Source organism: Leguminivora glycinivorella, chromosome 14 (genome assembly GCF_023078275.1).
Source record: "Leguminivora glycinivorella isolate SPB_JAAS2020 chromosome 14, LegGlyc_1.1, whole genome shotgun sequence".
Classification (NCBI taxonomy): domain Eukaryota; kingdom Metazoa; phylum Arthropoda; class Insecta; order Lepidoptera; family Tortricidae; genus Leguminivora; species Leguminivora glycinivorella.
In genome coordinates, this window is record NC_062984.1 from 14,412,285 (window position 1) to 14,437,628 (window position 25,344).

Here is a 25,344-nt window from a genome sequence, read left to right on the forward strand (position 1 = left end):
CCTAACTACGTGTCGAATTTAACGGAAAACAAACAAATTTAACAAACAAACAAAAAAATGTGTTTCAGATGCAGAAAATTTTGCCAGGTATCGCAAATTAGTATAGAAGTTGTGGGACGTTCTATTTTTGAAATTTTTTCAGTTAACTAAAGTGAAGTGTAATTAAATATTATAGTTGACTAAGGGTCCCCCCACATCTAGCGTCTCGCGAGCGTCGCGTCGGGCCAACTGTATGGGCAAAGCCTGGCGCCGCGTCGACGTCGCGTCGACGCGACGTCTTTTTCCATACAGTTGGACCGACGCGACGCTCGCGAGACGCTAGATGTGGGGGGACCCTAAGTGTCAAAGACTACCCAACACTGAAAAGTCAGCACATATAGTTTAGTCTGTGGTATCCTAATTGACAGATTAAAGTCGATGAGTAGAAAAAGATTATTTTTAGCATTCATGAAATTTTCAAATTTATAACAGTTTATTATATATAAGGGTGTCATGATCCAGTATACGAGTGTTTTATAGAGTATGTAATTAAAGAAAATTTGGCGTACCTACATTCCCCTTCTAAACGCAAGTAAACGAAGCAAAGGCGCCGCAGGCTTAAAACTGACGTCAATAGCGAAGACAATATGAAATCCGGTAAACACAGTATTTATTAACCGCAAAAACCGAACAGATACTTGAAGGCACGATCGATCGTGCAGTCAAGCGGGTTTCCTGGCTCGCCATACTTCAAGAAGATCTCGGATTTAAAGAGTGTGGCTTTGCTGGCTTGTAAGCCCGATGAGCGTGGTCCGGATTGGGGCGATCGTGCCGAATAATATTATCAGTGGATCAAGTCTCGGCGAGTCGAGCAATAGGTATTATCCAACAAAATAATTGCTATCATCCCCGATGCTTCTGTGGATTGACTTAACAGAGCTTCTAACATTTTTTTGACGTTTTAGACTCGATAACGTAAACTACAACGAAAATGTCATCTCTTCTTCTTATTTAAGAACTATGTAGCTCTTGTCGGTGGAGTATGCGCCATTTTCCCCTATTTATTAAGAGGAAAGCGGAGTTTTCCTTGAGATGGTCAACAAAACTCTTCCTGGGTCTTCCTCGAAAACGTACCTGTCGTTTATGGTTCTAGTTACAAAAATCTAATACCTAAGGTACCGTTTGAGGACGCTGTTAACTTTATCCATACAATTAATGTTAGTTTTCGTGATGTTAACGTTATTGAGTTAATGTATTCTAAAACGTCCAAGACTCATGGTAGAGGTTATGATGGTTTATTGTTTTAATCTATATTTAAAATTACACACAATTAAGGGTTCATATTATATAAAGAATAGAATAGAATAGAAAAAACTTTATTCAGGACGCTTAAACAATATAAATTACAAAAACATGTCACAAAAATTGAATTAAAACGTCACTGAAAAGGTTTCCACTCAGCTTGGTGTCAAGGTACCTTTTGGATACTTTGACGCTGGTCTTCCGTGGCAACCCTTCCATTACATGCAAACGGAACAAATATGTATAATTTACAGGATATAATAACATAAATAATAACCACAATACAACGACAAGTTATACTGAACTAAGTAAAAGACGCATTACGGTAATGATGTTTGTAATCGGTTTAAAATACATACATACATACAATCACGCCTGTTTCCCAGAGGGGTAGACAGAGATCACGGATTTCCATTTACTACGATCTTGACAAATCACTTTCGCTTCAGACACTTCCATAACGGATTACGGTTTAAAATTTAGACCAATATAAACATGGATCTACTATAAACACACATAATTATGTTACTAAATACGAGTTAATGTCGTACGTATCAAATTCTAAATATAAATGTGTTTTAATAGGTAGGTAATGTAGATTTACCAAGTAATGCGTAAAACGTGGCTGTCGAGGTTATTATTACTTATTATTCCGTAATAAAATACGCCAAATACATAATACTTATCCTTTTATCAATGTGTACGAGTATACCATAACAATATTCCTTTATAGGGATACCGCAATATCACACATGTACAAAAAGCCGTAAAACAAAGATGAGTTTCCAAACAAAATATTGAATACCTAATAGACGAGGTGTATTATTATGTCTCGTGCCGGCTCGAGGGCCAATAGAAGGCTTCGCGGGTCGGGTATCGTCCCAATAAAATGGATGCGGGCGTGATGACTCCTATATGAGCATTTTCAAAAAGGTTTACATAACACCAGCGCTGGGTCTAGACTTATTTTGATCGGTAGCAAAAACTAATAAATTACGAAATTGGCGCTCCTTGGATTTCACGATGACGAAGTTTTAATTTGCAATCAAAATTCAGAAAATTAAATTTTCATACAGTACTTATTGGGACACATTTTTTAGGAAAAAAATGTTTTATTGGGGTAAAGTGGGGAGTGTTTTTTTTTTAATTTCAACCCTAACGTGTGATATATTGTTGGATAGGTATTTAAAAATGAATAGGGGTTTGCTAAAACCATTTTTTGGTAATGCTCATATTTTCGGAAATAATCACTCCTAAAGTGAAAAAAATGGGTCCCCCCCCCCTCTAACTTTTGAACCATAAGTTAAAATTAAGTAAAAATTCTAGGAAAATTATTTTGAACTTGATAGGTTGAACAGTTTTTGAAAAAAATACGGGAAACGGAACCCTACACTGAGCGTGGCCCGACACGCTGTTGGCCGGTTTTTATTTCATGTATGAGGCGTAAAAGCACAAACAATCCAGAGTAAATTAAGCACAAAAACTCTCATTTTGAAGACATGGGCGTAACGTACACTTTTTGAAAAAGGCTCATCTACGCGTCATTCTCGAAGGGGCGCGTCGTGCGATTAAATTGTTCACTCTCTATGTAAACATTATTTTCGCAAAGCAGATTGCAAACGTTTGTAATATTTGCTCGAGCTATTCTTATAAAATCATTTTTCCACGATCACATTGTAATCGTAACAGTTTGACTCTTAGTTACTTTACTTGATTGAAAAGAGTTTACTTACGTGTCTAGATATAATACACGTACTTACATATAATTTAGTTAAGTGAGAGAGTTGGGTAATAGTAATTTGCTTCAAGATTGGGGTAGGATTAGAGGTTGGTAAATTATGTCTTACATATATGGATAAAAGGGTTTTTGTAACCTTTGGCTCGAGTAACTCAGGACCTTTCCACTCTCTTTGCATAGATTGCCTGTGTATACCGAACTTAATAATCTACAACAAACGTTTTTACTTTTTACGTACCTAACGCCTTGGTAAGTGTTTTCCTTAGTTAGCTTTTAATTTTATATTAAAACATTATTTATATAGCTACCTAAAAGTAATTTTTTAAATATATTTGTTCATATAAGTGTAAAAATATGGGTACACCTGACTGTAATTTACTTGTATTGTGGTCCTTATTACCTAGTTACAATATTTTTTTGACAAAAGTTATTGAAATATGGCGCAAATTTTGTGTAAGTAGGTAAGTATAAAATACTCGTCATTTAAGTTAAATTAATTAACATCATAAACAGAAAGCTTAACAGAAATCAAATATCAACTTAATAATTAATTACAGCAGGTATAGGTAATAAATATATGTATCTGTGCAGCTAACTAATTAACTTAAAATATATTTACAAATTGATATTTTAGAGTAGGTATATAACATTATGCAGATACAGTGATATAACCGTCCAATTTTCTTGATAACTAACGGGGCGATGAAACTTAGGTGAACTATAATGGTCCCTATAGTTAAGTAACGACCTCTGAAGACCTTCCAATAACTCGTTTTTCATATTATCCTAGTACTTCGTAGAAATACTCGTATGCAAGACCCACGTTAATTTCAGCACCCTGTCTTTACCGCCATTATCATATATTACCGCATAGTTTACCCCCTACCAGTTTGCTGATGAGAGCTTGGGGATCATTCCAAATGCCACCGAGCGACTACTACTTCACCGCAAGAACCAGCGTACAAGATCTCGAACTACGAACAACTGACACAGATCTCGTTGATTCCTAAATATACTGGTTTCTAAAGACACTCGACGCCATAGCTCGCGAAACTACTAAGGATACACGACCTTTACGAAAACGGGGGTCTTCTACCGATTTACATACTTAGTCTCTTCTAAACTGTCGGAATTCAAAAGCTTTTAAACACGTGTGTAAACAGAACACATCAGGCCCCGTAGCCGAATGGCATTTCTCCGACGCCAAACGAAAGCGATACGCCGCTGGCTCTGTCGCGCCAATACGCAAGCGCGATAGAGATAGATATCTACTAGCGCTTCGTTTCGTGAGCGTTTCGTGAGCGATTGTGCCATTCGGCTAGCCACCCTGAGCAGAAATATATCGGAGCAAGCCCATAGAATAATTTGATGTCATTGTTAAGGTATTACAAATTCTGGAGATTTTTTTTTTCATTAAATCCCAAGCTTAAAAATAATATAGCGATATTAAACTTCGCTCAACGTCTGTATTCATTTCAATTTAACCTCAAACATTATGTAGCAAGGCTCTAAATGGGCGCGGCTTCATTTTAGTTGAGTAGCAATTGTTTCTCAGCTCATTTTATTACCCCCATTCGCGAATTCCAGTTTTAGATTAACGTGCCGGAGTTTGCGTAGGTGTCGATCGAACTTCCAATTATTTTGTAAAATGTGTTGTAGCTAAGGATTTTTAAGCCGCTGCATGCTGTATAAACTCACGAAATATTATGCAAAGCTCGAGTTGATTCTGCGAATAATATTACAGAATAGATAAAAGTTCTTTTACCCAATTCAATAGTGTATTAAAATGTTTTTTCTGCTCCCGAACTGTTGTTATTCGTCATTTACAGGGTCGTGCGACGTGCATAGATCTTTCAAACCCTATTACATAAAAGTCTATTCGTCAAAGCCAGCCTCCGCCGGCTTTCCGCGCTTGCGCGCAGTATCGAAAAAACTGAAAACGCATTGTTTGGCTCTGTAACCATGGTAACGCATTGTTATAACAACACTGCGCACGTTCGCGGGAAGACTTTGGGCAGCTGAGCTGACAGTGCAAACCTTTGCGTCAAAGTACAGGAAACAGCGTGAATTTCACGAAAGTTATTCAAGAAAACTAAGTATTAAAAACTAAGTGCATGGTCGTAGAAAAAGTATTGTATGCAACGGTGTTTAACTGAGTCAAAAAATACTCGTGGCGTCTTTTCGGCTTCGCCTCAAATTGTTACCCATACCACTCGTCTTTTTGACCTCCTTTAAACGCCTGTTGCATAAAATACTATAACTTAATTAATAACAAACACAAAACGAGCTACATACTCGAATGAATGGTAAAGTGAAATGCTCAATTTTATCATCTTTTCTGGTTCAGAAGCTGGAAGCGAAACAATAATTTAGATATCTGCATCTTACAATTTCTCAGTTGTCTCTGCTTTTGTTTGTAACTTTGTACACTTTCCTTATACAATTCTGCTGAGTGCAATATTTTATTTCTTCTACCGAGAAACCATGCGTTGATAACAAATTCTCTTTGTTTCTCTCGCATCATTAAGACTTAAGTTTTATATGTATACAGGACCTCTTAAATAAACCACTGTGTCTAAGTAATGTCTATCAAGTGAAGTATATTGCGTAGAATCCCTTTTGGGTTCCATACCCGAGGGATTTTAGCATAGGTCTTTGTGGCAGTCCGGCCTTTAAAAGGCAAAGGTATATGTAATCATCAAAGATTTTGGTAGATTAAGTATTAACGAAAAGTACGAAATGGGAGTAAGCGTGGGGTTCCGAATTCTATAAAGTGCATTAAAGTTACGTTAAACGTGTTACGTTAGTGACAAATGAAATTAAAAATCACTTACCTTCGTAGACTGTCGAAGGTTTGGATAAAACCGACTTAAAAGTTGTGTGATGAATATCAACGTATTACTAGACTGAAATCAGAATCAGAACAGAATACCTATCAGCAGCGGCTGGTCCATACAAGCCGATTACCACCGGCTTGCCTAAAAATTGATTACTAGTAAAGTACTTAATGTTAAGGCAAGTTTCCTTTTGCTTTGGTGTTGCCTAGCAGAAAATTTCACCAGCCGCCACTGATACCTATATATACGAATAGAATCAGAATATACAATACAATACAAATATACTTTATTGCTCACCAATATAACAAGATGACATTAAAAAAATAAGCACATAACTTTAATTAACTATGGTAGACAACAGGCGGTCTTAACTCTAAAGAGCGATCTCTTCCAGACAACCTTTGGTTAGTGGAGACAAGACACAAAAAACAACTGATTTGAGTAGGTGATGCAGTGAGCGTACATACATAAATAGGAAATAAAATAAACCTAAATATATCATACATATATGTATAAATACTATAACAACACAGCTAAGAATGTAATATGTATGTAATGTACATAGATCAAAAACAATGCGGCCAATAGCGATAAAGGGAAATGAAACAGGACCATCAATAAAAATTGTATTATGGAATAGATAAATAATGTTCTAATGTTAATATTTACGGTTATAAAACTTAAAGTACCGTTTGAATATTGTTTTAAAATTAATAATGTTTCCTCAGAAGTCAATGTTTAAGATATGAACTTTCTCATTAATTGAGCGAACGAAGAAGGAGACGCCTCCTTTCCAGCGCGGGTAAATATGATTTCGTATGTGCGCCATTTTGTCCAGCATCTCAGGTTGCGTTACACAAACGAGTGTGTTCAATTGGAAGTTTTTGAAATATTTTTTACTTAAAATTACGAGCTATTTTCAATTTAATGTAGAAAAACACATAGTGAGGGCGATGTGCTAGCAAACAGTAGATAACTAAATGAAATAGGTACCTATCACAATTAATTTTTCTATTAACCCTTTAGCTGCTAAGAGTGGCACTGACACTTAAACATATTCATGTGCGCAAAGCATACACACAGTAACTCACTCATAATTATAATCGATAGCGGTTTAATAATATGAAACCAAAGCATTGTTATTTCTTACACTCGAAATTAAAGTTAGTCAAGTTTTTTATCAACATGTCGAATTGCGAAACGTCTGGCTGATGGAAATACTACCCGAGGATCTGGCGACTTTCTCACACAACGTGTCAGCGATACAGCGAAGAAATGCGGCCTGCATCCTTGGTACAATGCCTCAAGAGCATGTTTAAGATTTAGGGTAGATATTAAGTCACTTCGTAGTCCTTGTTTTAATACGTATATTTTCGCATGAAAATAACTGTTTAAGTACGTAAAAATAATATGTCATAAGAAGTAGTACTTTACTCCTTGTTTATGGATTATTCATAATATATGTAACACGCTTAATCGCGAGTTAGCCAAATTGCGTCTAACACACGCCTCCGTCAAACTTCGGGCATGTCAAGGGTGGGTTGTCAATTTATCAAATGTGTCAACCCACTGTAATGCAGCCTGTTTACCCGATTTAGTATGGAGGTATAGTCCGATGCGACAGCGACAGAAAGTACGAAACTTGGCATGGGATTAGCTTTTAGCGGGCACTAGTCGTCTGACGCAAATACTATGAAGTGAAAATAAGGGGTGCGCCAAAGTTCATATAAAATTGTTATATAGATTATTGGTAGTCCGAAAATGTTTCTCATACAATTTTACATTATAACGATCATTATTTATAACAATTTTATGTTAATAACTATCGTAACTTCGAATGACTTATGTTCATAATGTCATTCATCATAAGTACGTTTAATACTAATGTTTATGTTTATATACTTATTGATCATAACGATTGCGAGTAATATAATTTATCGTTATATTATTGTTAACAGAACAGACATCACATGTGACAGTCCAGTTAGGTGCGACGACGAGCGTAGCGAGGAGGAGCGTGTTAGGTTGACCGTGAGCGAACCAGAAACGAATGTTTAATGTAAATTGTATATGTCACTGTAAAAGCTTCAAGCGCGCTTCTATAAATGGCACAAGTTTTTCATAGAACTTCCCCAAAACTTTTTAAATAATTTTATGATGAATGATTTTCTTAAAACACAAATTATGAATGTTATTAAATATTTGTATAGAATTTATGATTAAAAATTTTCGACTAAATGATTATTATGAACAGTGATAGTAGTACTATTGATAATAATGAAACAAAATTATGATAAGTAAAATTATGAGAAATGATCATTCGGAGCATAAGTCGGTATAAACAATAATTTTATGACAAATAATTTTATATGAGCCAATATGGACCCGAAAATAAGCATTCATTTCAAAACTATCCGTCCTACCCAAATGCTTCCAATCACAACGTAAATTATTAGAATCTACATAAAACTGAATGAAAACTTGAAATAGAAACATCAAAGTAAGGGTGGGGTTTCTTATAACCCTAATATATAAGTGCCAAGTTTCGTTTTTTCCACTACATGAGACTATAGCTGAGCTAATAAGTGCACATCTCGGACACTGGCGATCAAATAGAGGCGCGATCCTAGCACACATTCTAAGCTCGTGTAGGTGAACGCGTACCATGCTTGTATGAGTGAGATATGACAGGTCGACTGTTCGCGTTTTTGACAGGCGGTAACTGTGAGGTAACCGAGAGGGGGTGGGCGGCACTTTCAGCGGGGAGCGGGAGTGGCCATACTGTACGATAGTACTCTTTATTATACTGTGATAAAGGGGACCACTATGCAGCTTAAAGTAATCAATCTTATAAAAAAATAAGGCTGTTTTAATATTCAAACCACTTAGTTATATATGAACTTACGTCTGTTTTTCCAAATGGGGTATGCAAGCAGATCACATTAAACTTTGCAATTAAGGGGATGAAAGAAAATTAAATCGTGATAAGTATTTCAGTGACGGGTTGTTACTTATCCCGTCTTGAACCCATATCCGTCGAACCGACATAACAGTCGACTTCTACGACACCCACGAAAGGAAAGGAGGAGTGGAGAAATTCCTAACTCGTTAAGGCCGTATCCATAAAGTTACTGCATATTTAAATGAAATTTACCTCCTGGATATAATTTTACGTAGGTTACAATGTCAGTGTTATTACGTCGGGAGACTCGCAAGTGTCCGAGCCGGCTTAAGACGGTCGTTAAATCAGGTGCATTATTAGAGGTCTTGGTTCCGGGCAATTTCCTTACAATTTAAGACCTGCCGGCCTAACCAAAGTGACAATCGTTGACGCTATGTGCATATCGAAACGCCATTGGCTTTGTCGCGCCAATAACGAAGAGTGATAAAGCAAGGTAGTTACGATACGTTACGGAGTGTAAGAGATTGCCAGTATTGCCACTTTGGATAGGCCGGCTATTGCAATATTTCACTAACGTTTATAATATAACGCTTGGGTTGTATTATCTGAGAACTCATTAACAAACACCTGGATTACTTGTGTTCACGAGCTTTGTTTTGTGATACGAATTTAACGTATGCGGAATGAAATCTGGACAAAGTTTTGATACCGTACAGAGTAAGTAAATAAATAAACTAAAATATAAGTAATGTATAAATGCCATGTGAAAAAAATCAAAAATAAAATAAAAAACTCTGAAAATGCTGCTACGCCGTTAAGTCAAAAAAAGTAAAAAACAGCTGTTTTTGCATTTCTGGGTTTATGTCGATTGATTGTGAAAAATGTCGAGCACACGAAGCTTCTTTAAAACGTGGAATATGGAAGTAAATGGAAGATAAATTTGGACCTTAAAAAATGCTAACATTGGTTTTGTCGACACCGATGGACATAAAGTATCACAAGTTCTGTTAGAAGCCTCACATTGGAGAAAACTAACTCTTTTATTTATTGTTATTCAATACAAAATTAAAATCATGAAAGATATTAAAAACAAACTATGTTATATTAATCCTATAAGACATTGAATTTTGTCCAGATTTCATTCCGCATACACTGAGAGAAAATACAACCAGTTTTCATGTTCGTTCAACAAGTTTTTTGGTTAAAATAGCGCCTACCCTACGTGCTCTTTGGTTCAAACAATAAGCTACTTGTCATTTGAATCGGCAATATATTTGAATCAACAAGTCGATTTTATAAAAACAACCTGACACATATTGTTTTAAACATACGTTTGGCTGATTCAAACGGATAAACCGCAACAAGTCGAACTTGTTAAATTCACAATGCAAATTTCTCTCAGTGTACGTTATTAAAAAAAATAGATATCAGAAGGTATATTCTTGGCTGAATATACCTTTTGTTAAAGGCAATGTTAAAAAGATTAAATTAAAAAAGTCATCAGGCCCCGTAGCCGAATGGCATTTCTCCGACGCCAAACGAAAACGAAACGTAGTCCGGCTCTGTCGCGCCATTATGCAAGAGCGATAGGGATAGATATCTACTAGCGCTTCGTTTCGTGATCGTTTGTGCCATTCGGCTACGCACCCTGGTGTCATAGTAAGAAATTGTACCTGTGCAATACGATGTCCCGAAGCTGAGAATCGAGGTTGGTTCCAGGAATTTAGGTTGTGCTCACTCGAAAACCCACTAAGCTGGCGATACCGATAATCTTAAATAAAAAAGTAGCCAGATACTGTCATGCCTCCCCACATGGAAGGTTCCTCGAATCACAGGATACAAAAACCCATGTCATCAAATCAGCCTGTCGCCACTTAAGTCATTCTGTTTCATCTGTTTATAAAACTTTTGACTACCTTCAAGTGTCTTCTTTAAAAATACATTTAAAAAAACTTTTTTTTAATTTGAATTGTTAATTTCTTTTTAATTTCAATTATATCTTCAAAGATTTTTAATTACCTACGAACTTTATGTAAGTGTTTAAAAAAATTAGAATGATTTTTAAATATGAGACTGAAATAGTCGGAAGCTACGAGTTTGACCGCATAACTGTTTAAACATACCAACATTTTGTGGTCGTTGCAGCGTTATTACAAAACATTTACAAAATTCAATTGTTTTACATGAAAATCTAACTTATCACTCTCGAAAACGCACGCCGTTACAACGACCCGCAACATAGAACGATAGGTATTAAAATAAATATACATATTTCAGTTTTAAAAAACAAGAGAATGTTTTAATTAACACGAACTTTTCTCACTATAACGAGAAACAAAATAGTTCACAAAGGGATATGAGCATGAAAATTAGCTCGCCATATTGAAATATTTGGGATTTCTCTCCTAACGTTGTTGCACCGTTCATTTGTTTTGGCCGTCTACGTTGTTTCCTGTTTTCTTTTTAAACAAACGCGTTTTTGGTTTTAATATTCGTAACAGAAGTTTCGTATATACTTTTTAAATAAATAAATAACTGTAGTTAATCCCTTGTGTTGTATAAAAACGAAAGCATAATGAATTATAATAGCACATTACGTCAGACGCCGGAAAAGAAGGGCTTACGGGATGAGTAGATATATCGGATAGTGATACGAAGCCTGTAAGACCTTTTCACGGCGAGGAATGTATACTGTATAGTGCTTTTCTCAAATTCGCAATGAAATACGCTAAAAAACTGACCTTGAAAACTTACTTTGGATTTCGGAGCCAGTAAGTTACTCATGTCTACTTTTGCCTCCGCTCGCAATTCCGGAGGCGTATCTACAATTTAAATCCACATCCACATCACTTTTTTCCGAACTCATTTTGAAATTTGAAAAAGCTCTTGATAAAATATTTGATAAATCCGAGAAAACATATATTTTTATTTTATTTCCGCGCTTAAACTTTTTTTTAAATCTGTTCGAGGTAACCTTTTAAGCGGACATTCACATTCCGCGCCAAACTTTTTTTTTAAATCTGTTTAAGGTAACGTTTTAATATTTACCGCATTATAGTCTGGCAAAAAAGAGTAGAAATTAATAGGGGGCGCCACCGTCTATGTAAACTGTTTTGCATGTTTTTTTTCTGATGGTGGCGTTGTCGTAAGTATTATTTATCCTGTCGCGTTGTGTCAAAATTTGACGTTAGAAACAAATGACTCGAGCATTGCAGGCTTAAGTGAGGAAATCACTACGAAATTCCATTACATATCATCCTCACTCAGCGCACCAGATAAAGTAGTACTTCCCGACCTAATTTTAAGTACTTACGTCATGACAACATTTCATTGCAAGTTTGAGAAAAAGTATTTTACATACCTAAGTTGTACGCAATCACTCAAAAACATGTCCACTAATGAAGTAATGAAATTAAGAATGATGAACGAAAGATAAGTGCCTGTACATGTCACTGGTTATTCACGAAATTATCCCATATTACTCGTAAACTGTATAGGTACTTGAATTAAAAAATGTGTAACAGTCGCAGAACATAAATAATAGAGCGTTAGTGCGTATCAATAATCAAACTTGATAAGTGATTTAAATATGATAATGAATGTCCAAAAACTAAGTATCTCATTAAAACCACATGCTTGAGAAAGTTCCACCGGAAGTTCAAACATATAATTATCACAATTTAGTTGCGTTTATTTCAAATACAAGGCACATCGTCTCCGCTAGCTTGGCCATCCCGTATGGGTAAGGATCGGGCAGTCAACACTGAGAGAAATTTGCATTGTGAATTTAACAAGTTCGACTTGTTGCGGTTTATCCGTTTGAATCAGCCAAACGTATGTTTAAAACAATATGTGTCAGGTTGTTTTTAACCCCCGACGCAAAAACGAAGGGGTGTTATAACAACAGTGTTATATGTCAAACTTATAAGTTTGACATGTCTGTCTGTCTGTCTGTATGTGTGTCTGTCTGTGGCATCGTAGCTTCCGAACGGATGAACCGATTTCGATTTAGTTTTTTTTGTTTGAAAGCTTAGTTAGTCGGGAGTGTTCTTAGCTATGTTTCATGAAAATCGGTCCACTATGTCGCGGTCGGGGGTTTTTCAAAATTGTAATTTTGTAGTTAGGTTATTATATAACAAAAAATAAAACCGCCTTCAAAAATAAGCGCGTTACAAAACACGGAGAAACTAAAAAGCCAAAAATAATAAACCTTTCAATTCAGATTTCTTATCGTATTGCAATAATCTAAACATCCAAATTATAAACAAATCAATTATTTTTGTAGTCGGTACCAGACCTGTTCGTCGCCTTGCTATTGCCTGTTTGCCCCACCCAACCATACACAGGCTGGTACCGACTCCAAAAATAATTAATTTGTTTATAATTTGGATGTTTAGCTTATTGCAATACGATAAGAAATCTGAATTGAAAGGTTTATTATTTTTGGCTTTTTAGTTTCTCCGTGTTTTGTAACGCGCTTATTTTTGAAGGCGGTTTTATTTTTTGTTAAAAAGTTTATTTATTTGTTGATTTTTAGTGGTTCCTAGTGATATTATATGTATCAGTCCGAATACATGTACAGTAGTGAAAGAATTATCCTTTAACTCCTAACCATTGAGGAGTTGACCTTCCATCATCAGCTCAGTTGATTTTAGTGGTTCCTAGTGATATTATATGTATCAGTCCGAATACATGTACAGTAGTGAAATAATTATCCTTTAACTCCTAACCATTGAGGAGTTGACCTTCCATCATCAGGTCAGCCACATCAAATTATTACCATCAGACGTAAATACTGGTGTACCTTTGAAAAATAGACTAAAAACATTACATGTGCCTATAACATTTGAAGAGTTCCCTCGATTTCTCCAGGATCCCATCATCAGACCCTGACTCGGTGCCAATGGGACCATCTCGGGGTTATACCGGTTCGATCAAAAAAAAAATTTTGAAAATCGGTCCACGATTCTCGGAGATATCGAGTAACATACATACAAAAAAAAAAAAAAAAAAACATTCAGTCGAATTGAGAACCTCCTCCTTTTTTGAAGTCGGTTAAAAATCGACTTGTTGATTCAAATATATTGCCGATTCAAATGACAAGTAGCTTGTTCTTTGAACCAAAGAGCACGTAGGCGCTATTTTAACCAAAAAACTTGTTGAACGAACATGAAAACTGGTTGTATTTTCTCTCAGTGAAGAGGTCCTATTTGGGTCGTCCAACTGAACGCCGTCCTGCTGGCCATCCTAAATATCATTGGGCGGACAGAGTGAAGCAATGTCGGCGAACGGCTCCGTAAACTCGGTGTCGGCGAGAGCTGGGGTGATGTCGCTCTAGACCGCGTAAAGTGGCTTGGAGACCAAGACTCGTTTTTAGCCATCGCGCTAATTAAGTAAGTTATTTCAAATAAATAAATAAAATATATATTACCTATTTCAATTGCATGTGGTAAAAACAAACAATTTATGAGCGTGCACGGGAAAAAATCCCACTTTGTCGATTGCTATAAAGCCACTTTGTCAGTTTATTCATATAAAGATACAAGTAAATCTCGTCTTAATGGTAACCGACAAAGTAGGACGTTTTACTAAACACACTCACATTTGTGTAGCGCTGGTACATATTTTAAGTAGAGCAAATTCATATGCTCTACAAATGCATATGCATTAATTATGAGTGTACGGAGCGAGTCCTAAACTATTACTAATGGACTTTGCTGTTGATTTAATTGTTGTGTAAATAACTAATATTCAAATCATCATCATCATCATCATATCAGCCGAAAGACGTCCACTGCTGGACATAGGCCTCCCCCAAAGATTACCACAATGACCTATCCTGCGCCACCCGCACAAAATTCAAATATCATTAACTAAAGATTGCTTTCAGTTTCAATTAATTATTACACTCAATACAATGCTGTAACATTCACATTTGATATAATAATTATTATAAAATAATAAATGTTGCACCTTACATAATTTCAACCTCTTTCAACCTTTAAGCGAGGGTTCTAGTTTTAGTAAGGTACAGCGGGGCAAATCTCGACTGGGGGGGCATTGTAACTGATCCATTTTTTCCATTATTACACTATGATGTTGAGACTTGAGTTCTACATGTATCTACTGAACACGCCTACCATATATAACCGGTGGACACTCTATTTAATAATGCGAATATTATAAAACATGGAAAAAATAGACCAGTTACACTTGCCCCCCGGACAAGATTTGGCCCGCTGTACCTTATATCATCTTTTTTTGTGGTGGCAGCGTGCACAGGATACGGGCGAGTCTTGCTCGTGTGTATACCTACTGCCGCTAGTTTCCCCTTAGTCGCCTTATACGGCACCCACTGGAGGGGATGGGGTGGTGCTATTATTTTCTGATACTGGCACCACACGTAGTCTATCATTTGGATTTTGTGAATCGAACATTTTTTGCGATATGTCACTCGAGTTTGCAAAATAATTATGGGTTCTGTATAGTAACGGGTTAAGAATTTCACCAGCTTGTTACTCCCCTGGGTGTTATAGATGCCGACTGTGGTAGGTATATGGGTTCAATTGTGGTATGAGCGAAGGGCAACCTCTCACTGCAATTAATAGCATAAATTCGTTTTCTTTAAATCCCATAATTGCTAATAGTGGCACAGAAACTTGAGTAGTTTCCTAACTTGAGCAGTTTCCTTTCCTATACCACAGTATAATAAAGAGTAGTATCGTACAGTATGGCCACTACCGCTCCCCGCTGAAAGTGCCGCCCACCCCCTCTCGGTTACCTCACAGTTACCGCATGTCAAAAACACGAACAGTCGACCTGTCATATTTCACTCACACAAGCATGGTACGCGTTCACCTACACGAGCTTAGAATGTGTGCTAGGAACGCGCTTCTTTCATATATTTGACCGCCAGTGACCGAGATGTGCCTATACTCTGTTTTGCTCGTGTGGAAACACAAACGAGTTTATGTACGAGTATGTATGTAATAATTTAGGTAATAATATCTATAATTATAGGTTGTTGTCTGCCTCTATTTATAATCATTTGTTTTGTCTCCACTGTATATTTTTTCTGTATCTTTTGCTGAGGTGTGCCAATAAAGAGTATTCTATATATCTATCTATCTATTATAGGCTTCCCTTTATGAATAAAAAATAGTCTAGTATCATAAACATTAAATTATGTTTAGTACAGTCACGGACTTTAATAATTGTTGATTCACTTCTAGCTCATTTTATAATGGAACGTCATAGCATAACTATGAGATGTCCAGTATAAAATGAGCTGGAAGTGGATCAACCATTAAATTCCGTGACCGTACATACGTTTCTAGAAGATGATGGAACGGATGAGTAGTTTAGAGACCAATCGTTCACTCTCGGACCGATAGCATGGTCGCGCGATAAACGATAAACGTTCGCACTATTTGTAAGTGCGAAAAAGAAGGCCTGACGTTTTATCGTTTATCGCGCGCCCAGCTTGCCTGCCAGAACGTATCGCCGTTAGTAATGTCTCTCTGTCGCGAGTGTAATGACGTTTAATATGTCACGTTACCTACGGAGTGTGAACGATAGTCCTCTTGTCTATGCAGGTAGCCCCAAACCAATCTTCACCAACAATTACATGTTTTACTTGATTTTATTTTTAGATTACAGTCTGGGCGCAAGTCAAGTCTGTGATTGTCCCATAATTAATTCTTTGTTTTTAATTAAGAAATTTAATTCAATTTGACAAGATTTCTAGGAAAAATTATTTGCTTAATGTACACGTGAAATGTCGACATTTATTTAAGTAGGTAAAGCTGTATAATTGTGGAGATAATTAAATTAATGCCATGTAATTACCTCGAATCAGTAAGCGATAATCATAAAGTGTATGTATCATCAAATCATCATAGTAATACCATATGGAGGTGGATATTTTCCCGAATCGTACACGTACATAAGTAGTACGCTTATAAAATATACTGTATACCTATAAAATGAGTAAGACATACATATAATAAAAACTATTCTTCTTTTTGAATTTTTCTTTTCTGTACATAGTGTTCCTTTATCATGTTTTAAGTAGTTAAAACATGACAAAGATAGTTTTTCCTCTCAATTCGCTCAAAGAAATCCCTTATAGGGATATGTTCGCCTTTGTACACCATAACTATACTGTATTTCTATGTCCTAACTTGTCTTATGTACAATAAAGTGCTTATACATACATACATACTATTCCATGGCTACAATTACCTACTTAAATACAAGTTACGATCGAATAAAGGCTTCCCGTTACTTGATAAAACTAAATGCTCAAATTGGAGCTCAAAGTGAAAGTACAGCCAAATTCTAATTAAAACTTATTTCATTTTAAATTACAATTTTGAAGTGGCAATTACTGTTCTGTTATTAATTATAAAATGTTTCGACGTTGTTAGCACTCACTCGACTTTTGAATTGGCTAGTATCATGGCGCAGTAATGAATGTATGTAGAATATAACCGTATATCGGTGGAGTTTATCTGATGAGGCGTTGATAAAATAGTATACCATTATTAATAGTATTTTATGCAACTGGTGGTTAAAAGAGGTCAAAAAAGGTGAGTGGCGTGGGTAGTGGGTAACAATTTGAGGCGAAGCCGAAAATTGTTAATAAAGACGCCACGAACATTTTTTGACTCAGTTAAACACCGTTGCATACAATACTTTTTCTACGACCAAGCACTTACTTTGAAAGAAAATTATAAATTCAACAAATACCTACTTTCAGTCATCTTAGTTATCTAGTGGACCGTCTACCATTTTGAATATGCAGTTTGAGTACAAACATGAAAATAAAACTGTCTTTGGTGTTCTTTGAAGCCTGACCACTAAGACGAATCGAGCCGAGTTGAATCGAGTTCTCATACATTTGAATGCGATTCGACGCGTCGCCAATGAACGCAGCAGAAAACGAACGAGTCTCGACCTGCGAATGCCAGGCTTTATCTGACATTCTAAGGTTGGCAACAATGTATTTCATACAATATTTTAATTTTCTACGATGAAGTGATTTGTTTGTTAAGTTGGTAGCAATGTAATTACAGAACTTTAACAGCTATATCGTGCTACTGCTACTAAATGTTTTCAGGGTATAGACTAGATAGACTTGTCATGACATTTTTTATGTAGGGTTTTAAAGTTCTATGCACGACCTTGTAACTCACGAATAACAGTACGGGAGTAGAAAAAAGAATTAAGTACTCGTACAAATGTCACCGAATGGAAGCAGTCGGAGCGTATTTGACATATCATTATGTACGGCCGAAGCCTCTCGACTTCTCTCGAATGCGAACAGCTCCAGTCGGACGCTATCACTTGTGACGTACGTACTTAATAATTTACAGTTCCTACTACGGATCTATATTACCGCACTAATGGCAATGAGCTCATTACGCAACTACGTCAAAAATTCGTAACTCTTTTCATTTAAAACACTTAGGTACGTCGGTCGTGTTTTAATTTATCGCCGCTCGTTTCGATTTCCCTCTTTTCTTTTTATATAGGCACATGAGTCACAACATGACATGTTATGGCACATTGACAATGAGTGAAGTCCACTGACAATTTTCTAGACAGAGTAGAATGTACCGTGGTGATTTTCATTTTTAAGTTGCAATTTTGTCAAAATCACTGGTAGCTTTAATTTTCCGTTGATGTAACGGTGCAGTTCCAATCGGAAAATGACATATAAATATATAGATACGGTCCATGTCCCTATGTTAAGACAACGAGCGTAAAAATTAAGAGGAAATGATATGCAGCGAAAAGGACGGACAGGAAAGCCAATATCGTACCATTGCCGCTGAATGAAATATGAAATCCTCAAAGTCAAGTCAAAATAAAAAACTCAAAGTCAAAGTAAAAAAATAAAACCGCCTTCAAAAATAAGCGCGTTACAAAACACGGAGAAACTAAAAAGCAAAAAATAATAAACCTTTGAATTCAGATTTCTTATCGTATTGCAATAATCTAAACATCCAAATTATAAACAAATCAATTATTTTTGTGGTCGGTACCAGACCTGTTCGTCGCCTTGCTATTGCCTGTTTGCCCCACCCAACCATACACAGGCTGGTACCGACTCCAAAAATAATTGATTTGTTTATAATTTGGATGTTTAGATTATTGCAATACGATAAGAAATCTGAATTCAAAGGTTTATTATTTTTTGCTTTTTAGTTTCTCCGTGTTTTGTAACGCGCTTATTTTTGAAGGCGGTTTTATTTTTTGTTAAAAAGTTAATTTATTTGTTGATTTTTAGTGGTTCCTAGTGATATTATATGTATCAGTCCGAATATATGTACAGTAGTGAAAGAATTATCCTTTAACTCCTAACCATTGAGGAGTTGACCTTCCATCATCAGCTCAGCCACATAAAATTACTACCGTCAGGCGTAAATACTGGTGTACCTTTGAAAAATACACTAAAAACATTACATGTGCCTATAACATTTGAAGAGTTCCCTCGATTTCTCCAAGATCCCATCATCAGACCCTGACTTGGTGCCAATGGGACCATCTCGGGGTTATACCCGTTCGATCAAAAAAAAAATTTTGAAAATCGGTCCACGATTCTCGGAGATATCGAGTAACATACATACAAAAAAAAAAAAAAAAAAAAAAAAAAAAAAAACATTCAGTCGAATTGAGAACCTCCTCCTTTTTTGAAGTCGGTTAAAAAGGCATTATATACAGCGCGAAATGAATACCCTACATTGACAACAATATCTAAGCATTCTGTAGAAGCTGAGACAAAGTTCAATAGTGAATATCTCGCTTATAACTAGGTAGTTAACTCGGGTTTCCATATCCGCTATAATGAACTAAAGTTAACTAGCAAGCGCACCTAGGTAAAAACTGGGGCAGGTACAGTCAGACGGGGTGAATAGGGGCGAAACATAGAATGTATTGTGATTTATTTGACATTTACTGAATTACACAAAGTGAATCATAAAAAATCTACTGTCTTTATACAATTTTTGTAGCTTTTTTTAATTAATAAAAGTAAGTAAGCTTTTTAAAGGGATTTGTAATCTCCTATTACCTGTAATAATATATATATACGAGTACACTGAGAGAAAATACAACCAGTTTTCATGTTCGTTCAACAAGTTTTTTGGTTAAAATAGCGCCTACGTGCTCTTTGGTTCAAACAACAAGCTACTTGTCATTTGAATCGGCAATATATTTGAATCAACAAGTCGATTTTATAAAAACAACCTGACACATATTGTTTTAAACTTACGTTTGGCTGATTCGAACGGATAAACCGCAACAAGTCGAACTTGTTAAATTCACAATGCAAATTTCTCTCAGTGTATAATCGAATCTTTAATCGCGCTCTTTCATAGATCTACAAATAAATCCGTGATGCTTTACTCCCCGCGCGAAGCCAGGGCGGGTCACTAGTATTATACCTAAATTAGTCCAGCGTTCCATATTATTTAACGACGCAACGGAGCCACGCTGTGACGTCATCGCCCAAATCAATTGTTTAATTTTATTTTTATTATTGTTCTCTTTATTTTCTCTCTTTTTGTTATCTAAGTTTCGTGACGCATTGGTTTTACTGTAATGTCATGTAAACATGTTTTTACTAATAAATAAATAAATAAATTATGACTGTATTATACTCCCTACGGTAACATACATACGAACGCATGATTCAATAATAATAGTGATTGCAATTTTAACCACGTGGAGAAAATCTATCATCCGGCGTATCATGCCTCCAATTTTATCACTTATCCACGTGGATAAGACATCTTTCACTCTCGCACTGACATACTTGCCAGAACGTGACAGATGCTTTATCAACGTAGATAAGTGATAAAATTGGAAGCATAATAGGGCAGCAGGTCCGTCCGTCTGTCTTACTCTTTTGTTACATTTAACACACAGTTAACTTACAGAAGGTCGGTAGAACAGACGTATCTCATCATGTCTGTGTCTGAGTGAAGCACGTATTAAATACAATTATGAGAGTTCTTGTCCTAGGACGGTCTCTGTAACTAAATACTATTATAATTATATCTGTCTACGATCTACGCCACTATCCTCGGAACAAAATATCTAAAACAATGTTAAACTCAGCATGACTTAAATAATATACATGTTTTGTATCCAGTTATCTAATAAAGCTATTATTCTTGTGTCAGTGTCAAGGAAGCCACTTGGCCCATAAATTGTAGCAACCCCTAGATGAATAGAATATGACGTCATCACGCCACCATCTTTCTTTACAATAACATATAACTAGTAGCCATTGGTCATTAAAAATAATACAATTTTCGTAAAGCTGGTGAGAAAAAACAACGTAAAGGTGATTGGTTGGTTATAGAGTAGATTAGCTATATTTTAGTAGCAGCGACCCGTCTTGACTTATGAACCCTTATTTTCACACTAGTTTTTGCCCGCGGCTTCGCTCGCGTTAGTTTCGAAAATTGTGCAATGCTCCATACAAACTTCCACCACTCATTTTAAGGAAGTGGGGAGTTAGAAAGAGACAAAAAGCGTGTGTCACTCTCCATCCCTTCAACTATTTCAAGTATTCATATAAAAAAAGGCAAAGGAAGTGTTGTTGTCTGCACTACAGGATTGATTTTAAACGGAAATGTTAGTCGGATACCTAAACTATTTATTTTACGTAATAAACCTGTTATAGCTTATAAATAGGCTTAGTTATATGAGAGCATGTCTCCGCCAACAAACTGTTTTTACAGTTTGGCGGGCACGTTAATAAATGTAGCCAGGTTATTTTTTCTGAATAAATGATTTATTTTTTTTTTAATCTCCACTTAAAAAATCACGTCAATTCGTCGCTCCGTTTTGCCGTGAAAGTCGGACAAACAAACAGACACACACACTTTCCCATTTATAATATTAAATATACGTATACACCATGTTTTTTTTGTTTTCCGTTAAATTCGACACGTCCTTAGGTTCATTATCAGGAACCATCCTGTATATCACTTTTAGTTAAATTCGTCCGATTCGAGACCCTTAAGAATTACATTCAAGTTAGTGTCAAGTGATTGACGGCACATGTCAAAACAAATAACATTTGGAATTGGTAAAGGCTCGTGTTATGCAATTATCTTAATATTTTAATAACTCGATAACCGTAAAAGTTAAGACGCTAGTTTCTTAGAGAAATTAATTGTATTTGATCTGAAGAACCTTCCCTTAAAGTTAACAGAATTCAATAAGAACAGGTTGTAGTATACTAGCTTTTCCCCGCGGCTTCGCTCGCGTTAGAAAGAGACAAAAAGTACCCTATGTCACTCTTCACTCCTTCAACTATCTCCACTTAAAAAATCACAACAATTCGTCGCTCCGTTTTGCCGTGAAAGACGGACAAACAAACAGACACACACACTTTCCCATTTATAATATTAATATAACTAATATAGTATATTTTAACTATAAAACTCCCGTGAGACTCAAACATAATTTAAAAATATTTTAAGCGGGTTACTCACGTATTAAGTCGATATAGCGTTCGACATGTTTCGATCCATTTTCGAGGATTTTTCTCAAGAGTAGCGACCCCGCCTTTACATCGATATGTAAAGATCCTCGAAAATGGATAGAAACATGTCAAACGCTATATCGACTTAACACGTGAGTAACCCGCTTAAAATAATATAGTATAGTATATATTATGGAAGTATGGATACGAACCTTCCTTTTCAACCACTTCACCTATATAAAAAAAAACCGGCCAAGAGCGTGTCGGGCCACGCTCAGTGTAGGGTTCCGTAGTTTTCTCAAAAACTACTGAACCTATCAAGTTCAAAACAATTTTCCTAAAAAGTCTTTTTAAAGTTCCACTTTTGTGATTTTTTTCATATTTTTTAAACATATGGCTCAAAAGTTAAAGGGGGGGGACGCACTTTTTTTTCCTTTAGGAGCGATTATTTCCGAAAATATTAATATTATCAAAAAACGATCTTAGTAAACCCTTATTTATTTTTAAATACCTATCCAACAATATATCACACGTTGGGGTTGGAATGAAAAAAAAATATTAGACCCCACTTTACATAATAGGGGGGGTACCCTAATAAAACATTTTTTCCATTTTTTATTTTTGCACTTTGTTGGCGTGATTGATATACATATTGGTACCAAATTTCAGCTTTCTAGTGCTTACGGTTACTGAGATTATCCGCGGACGGACGGACGGACGGACGGACGGACGGACGGACGGACGGACGGACGGACGGACGGACGGACAGACAGACATGGCGAAACTATAAGGGTTCCTAGTTGACTACGGAACCCTAAAAAGCGACAATCAGAGAGCGGGAAGTGACTTTGTTCTATAAATGACACATTTTAATCAGACACTGCGTAAAACCTACCGCCTATATTATTTTCTCTGTGTACGGCAAGGCCCCTTCGGAAATACAAAAGCGGCGAGAAAACTCCGAGGATTGTCATGTGTCAACCGGAACTTAACGAGAGCTACACTTATGTCAGCCTGGATCACTTGTTTGAGACACAACAATATTTACTAAAAAGTAACGTTTTTTTATGGAACTATATTTCTATTTTATATTTGGGTTAAATTGTGGCGTAGGCGAGAGGCTGGCAACCTGTCACTGCAATGTCACAGTTTCGTTTTCTTTCAACCCCTTATTTGCCAAGAGTGGCACTGAAGCTTTAGTAGTTTCATGTGCTCTGCCTACCCCTTTATGGGATACAGGCGTGATTGTATGTACATATGTATGTATATTTCAGGAAAAAAAAATTTTATACGCCAAAAAAGTTATGAAAATAGATTACATATATCGCTTAAAATGAATTTAAAAAACATCACGACGTTCCGAACCGTTGACAGCGGTCTTGGTCAACGGGTGTCAGTTTTATTTCATGAGTAACTATCGCGCTAATCGCTGATAATATTATAACACACAATTAAAGTATTTAGATAGTGACCTTACCTCTCATAAATTACTGAATGCATTTTCCGCAACAATTGTAAGATTCAGTTTGAACCCAATTACTGACTTGTAGAGAATGCCTAAGTAGTAATATTTGTACTTTATATTATATTATATTGTGCTATAAGGATTAAATACATTTGTTAACAATAATGGAAAACGTCATATTTTTACATGTTTAGTAATAATTTTTATCGCACATAAGTTGAAGGCAATGCTTGTGGGGATAATTTCACAGTGGCGGTGTAAGCTGATGATTAAACTGTCAAAATATTTCTTTATAAGACTTGTGACATAGGTTAAATTTTAATCAACTTTTTCCAAACGTATTTTAACTTTTAACATTCTTACTGTTTGGCCGGGTTTTTTGTTAATCAAAAATTCTGTTTTTATGTGTATTTTCTAAAAAAAGATTACAAAAAAAACACATTATCACACGGCAAAAATGTCCGAAATACTTATAACAAAAAAAAACCATATTTTACTTACCATAAAATTCTGGTACAAATCTCAAAAAGCACTTGTATAATCCTCAAAACTGTTTACAACACTGTCATCTCAGGTATGCACTACCACGGGTGTGAACGCAAAAAGATATTTATCTTCATCCGTCTGAGTACGTAGCTCGAGCTGCCCCGCGACGCTACGGCGTAGACGTGCGACCCTCGTAGCGGCGTAGACACACTGGAGAACGGCCGCTGCGAGATAATGTACCGAAGGCCGCCGAACGCCCCCGAACGCGCCCGACACTTTGTAAGCTGTGATTGATATCAAATGAAATGTGAGGAATGAGTAGTTCTATGAAGCCCTTTGTTTTGAGGATTTCATTTTTCTCGGCTGAAGTCTATGAGGACTTCCTCGCGGTTGCGATAGATTGCTTGAGATTGTATAGGTAAGGACGCATGCATACTGGTTTCATCATAATAGACCAACACAAAGGAATTAAAAATTCAAAAGTGTCACTTGATTGAAATCAAACAAATTAAAGTAAATGTCAAATGTGAAAAATATAGACGTAGAAAAAAACATGATACATTTTTCGCCAAAAAAAGGCTAAATGTAACGAAAACCCACGGTGTGATCCATTAACACCTACACCCTCGCTACACCTGCGTTATTTTGATATCGTTGATTACAAAAAAGAAGCCGTTTCGTAAAAAATACACATTTCATTGACAGAGGACAGGAGACACGAAACACACAAAATTGGCCGAATACTGTGTGATTATTAACGGATTATTTGAAACCCGTTTATTCTGAATTCTACAAAAATTTAAATATTTACCGACTAAAGCACCAAAGTATACATATTAAGTAAGGTGTATAGCATACGGAATGACTTTCAAGCAAAAAAAATTACTTAGTAGGTACAAGTTTTGCAGCAATTCCTTTTTTCAATACAAATTACTAAACTTAGACTAGGGATTTCATCTACATGAAATAAACTAAATATTGCACAAACTAATAAAGTGTGTTATTAAGAGTTAGTTATAGCGCCTTGATAAAGAAAAATGTCTATTAGAGCGTTTGTTTACACAGATTAACAAGAAATTCATTAATTTTGACAATTTAACTCCCGTTAATATTCCCTTTAGGATAACTTTC

The 25,344-nt window shown here is 36.0% G+C and overlaps 1 protein-coding gene across 2 annotated transcripts in view; it reads right to left on the minus strand.

Annotated features, from left to right (window-relative positions):
- Nucleotides 1-25,344, minus strand: part of LOC125233620 (voltage-dependent calcium channel gamma-4 subunit) — a 113,269-nt gene that overhangs the window by 67,374 nt on the left and 20,551 nt on the right. Inside the window, exon 1 of one of the 2 annotated variants that reach the window (XM_048139682.1) lies at nucleotides 24,229-24,394. The exons of the other annotated variant lie outside the window; for it this stretch is intronic. The gene's annotated coding sequence lies outside the window, so the exon portion shown is untranslated. Of the gene's footprint in view, nucleotides 1-24,228; nucleotides 24,395-25,344 lie in introns of those variants that run through there. 2 annotated transcript variants of the gene reach the window in all.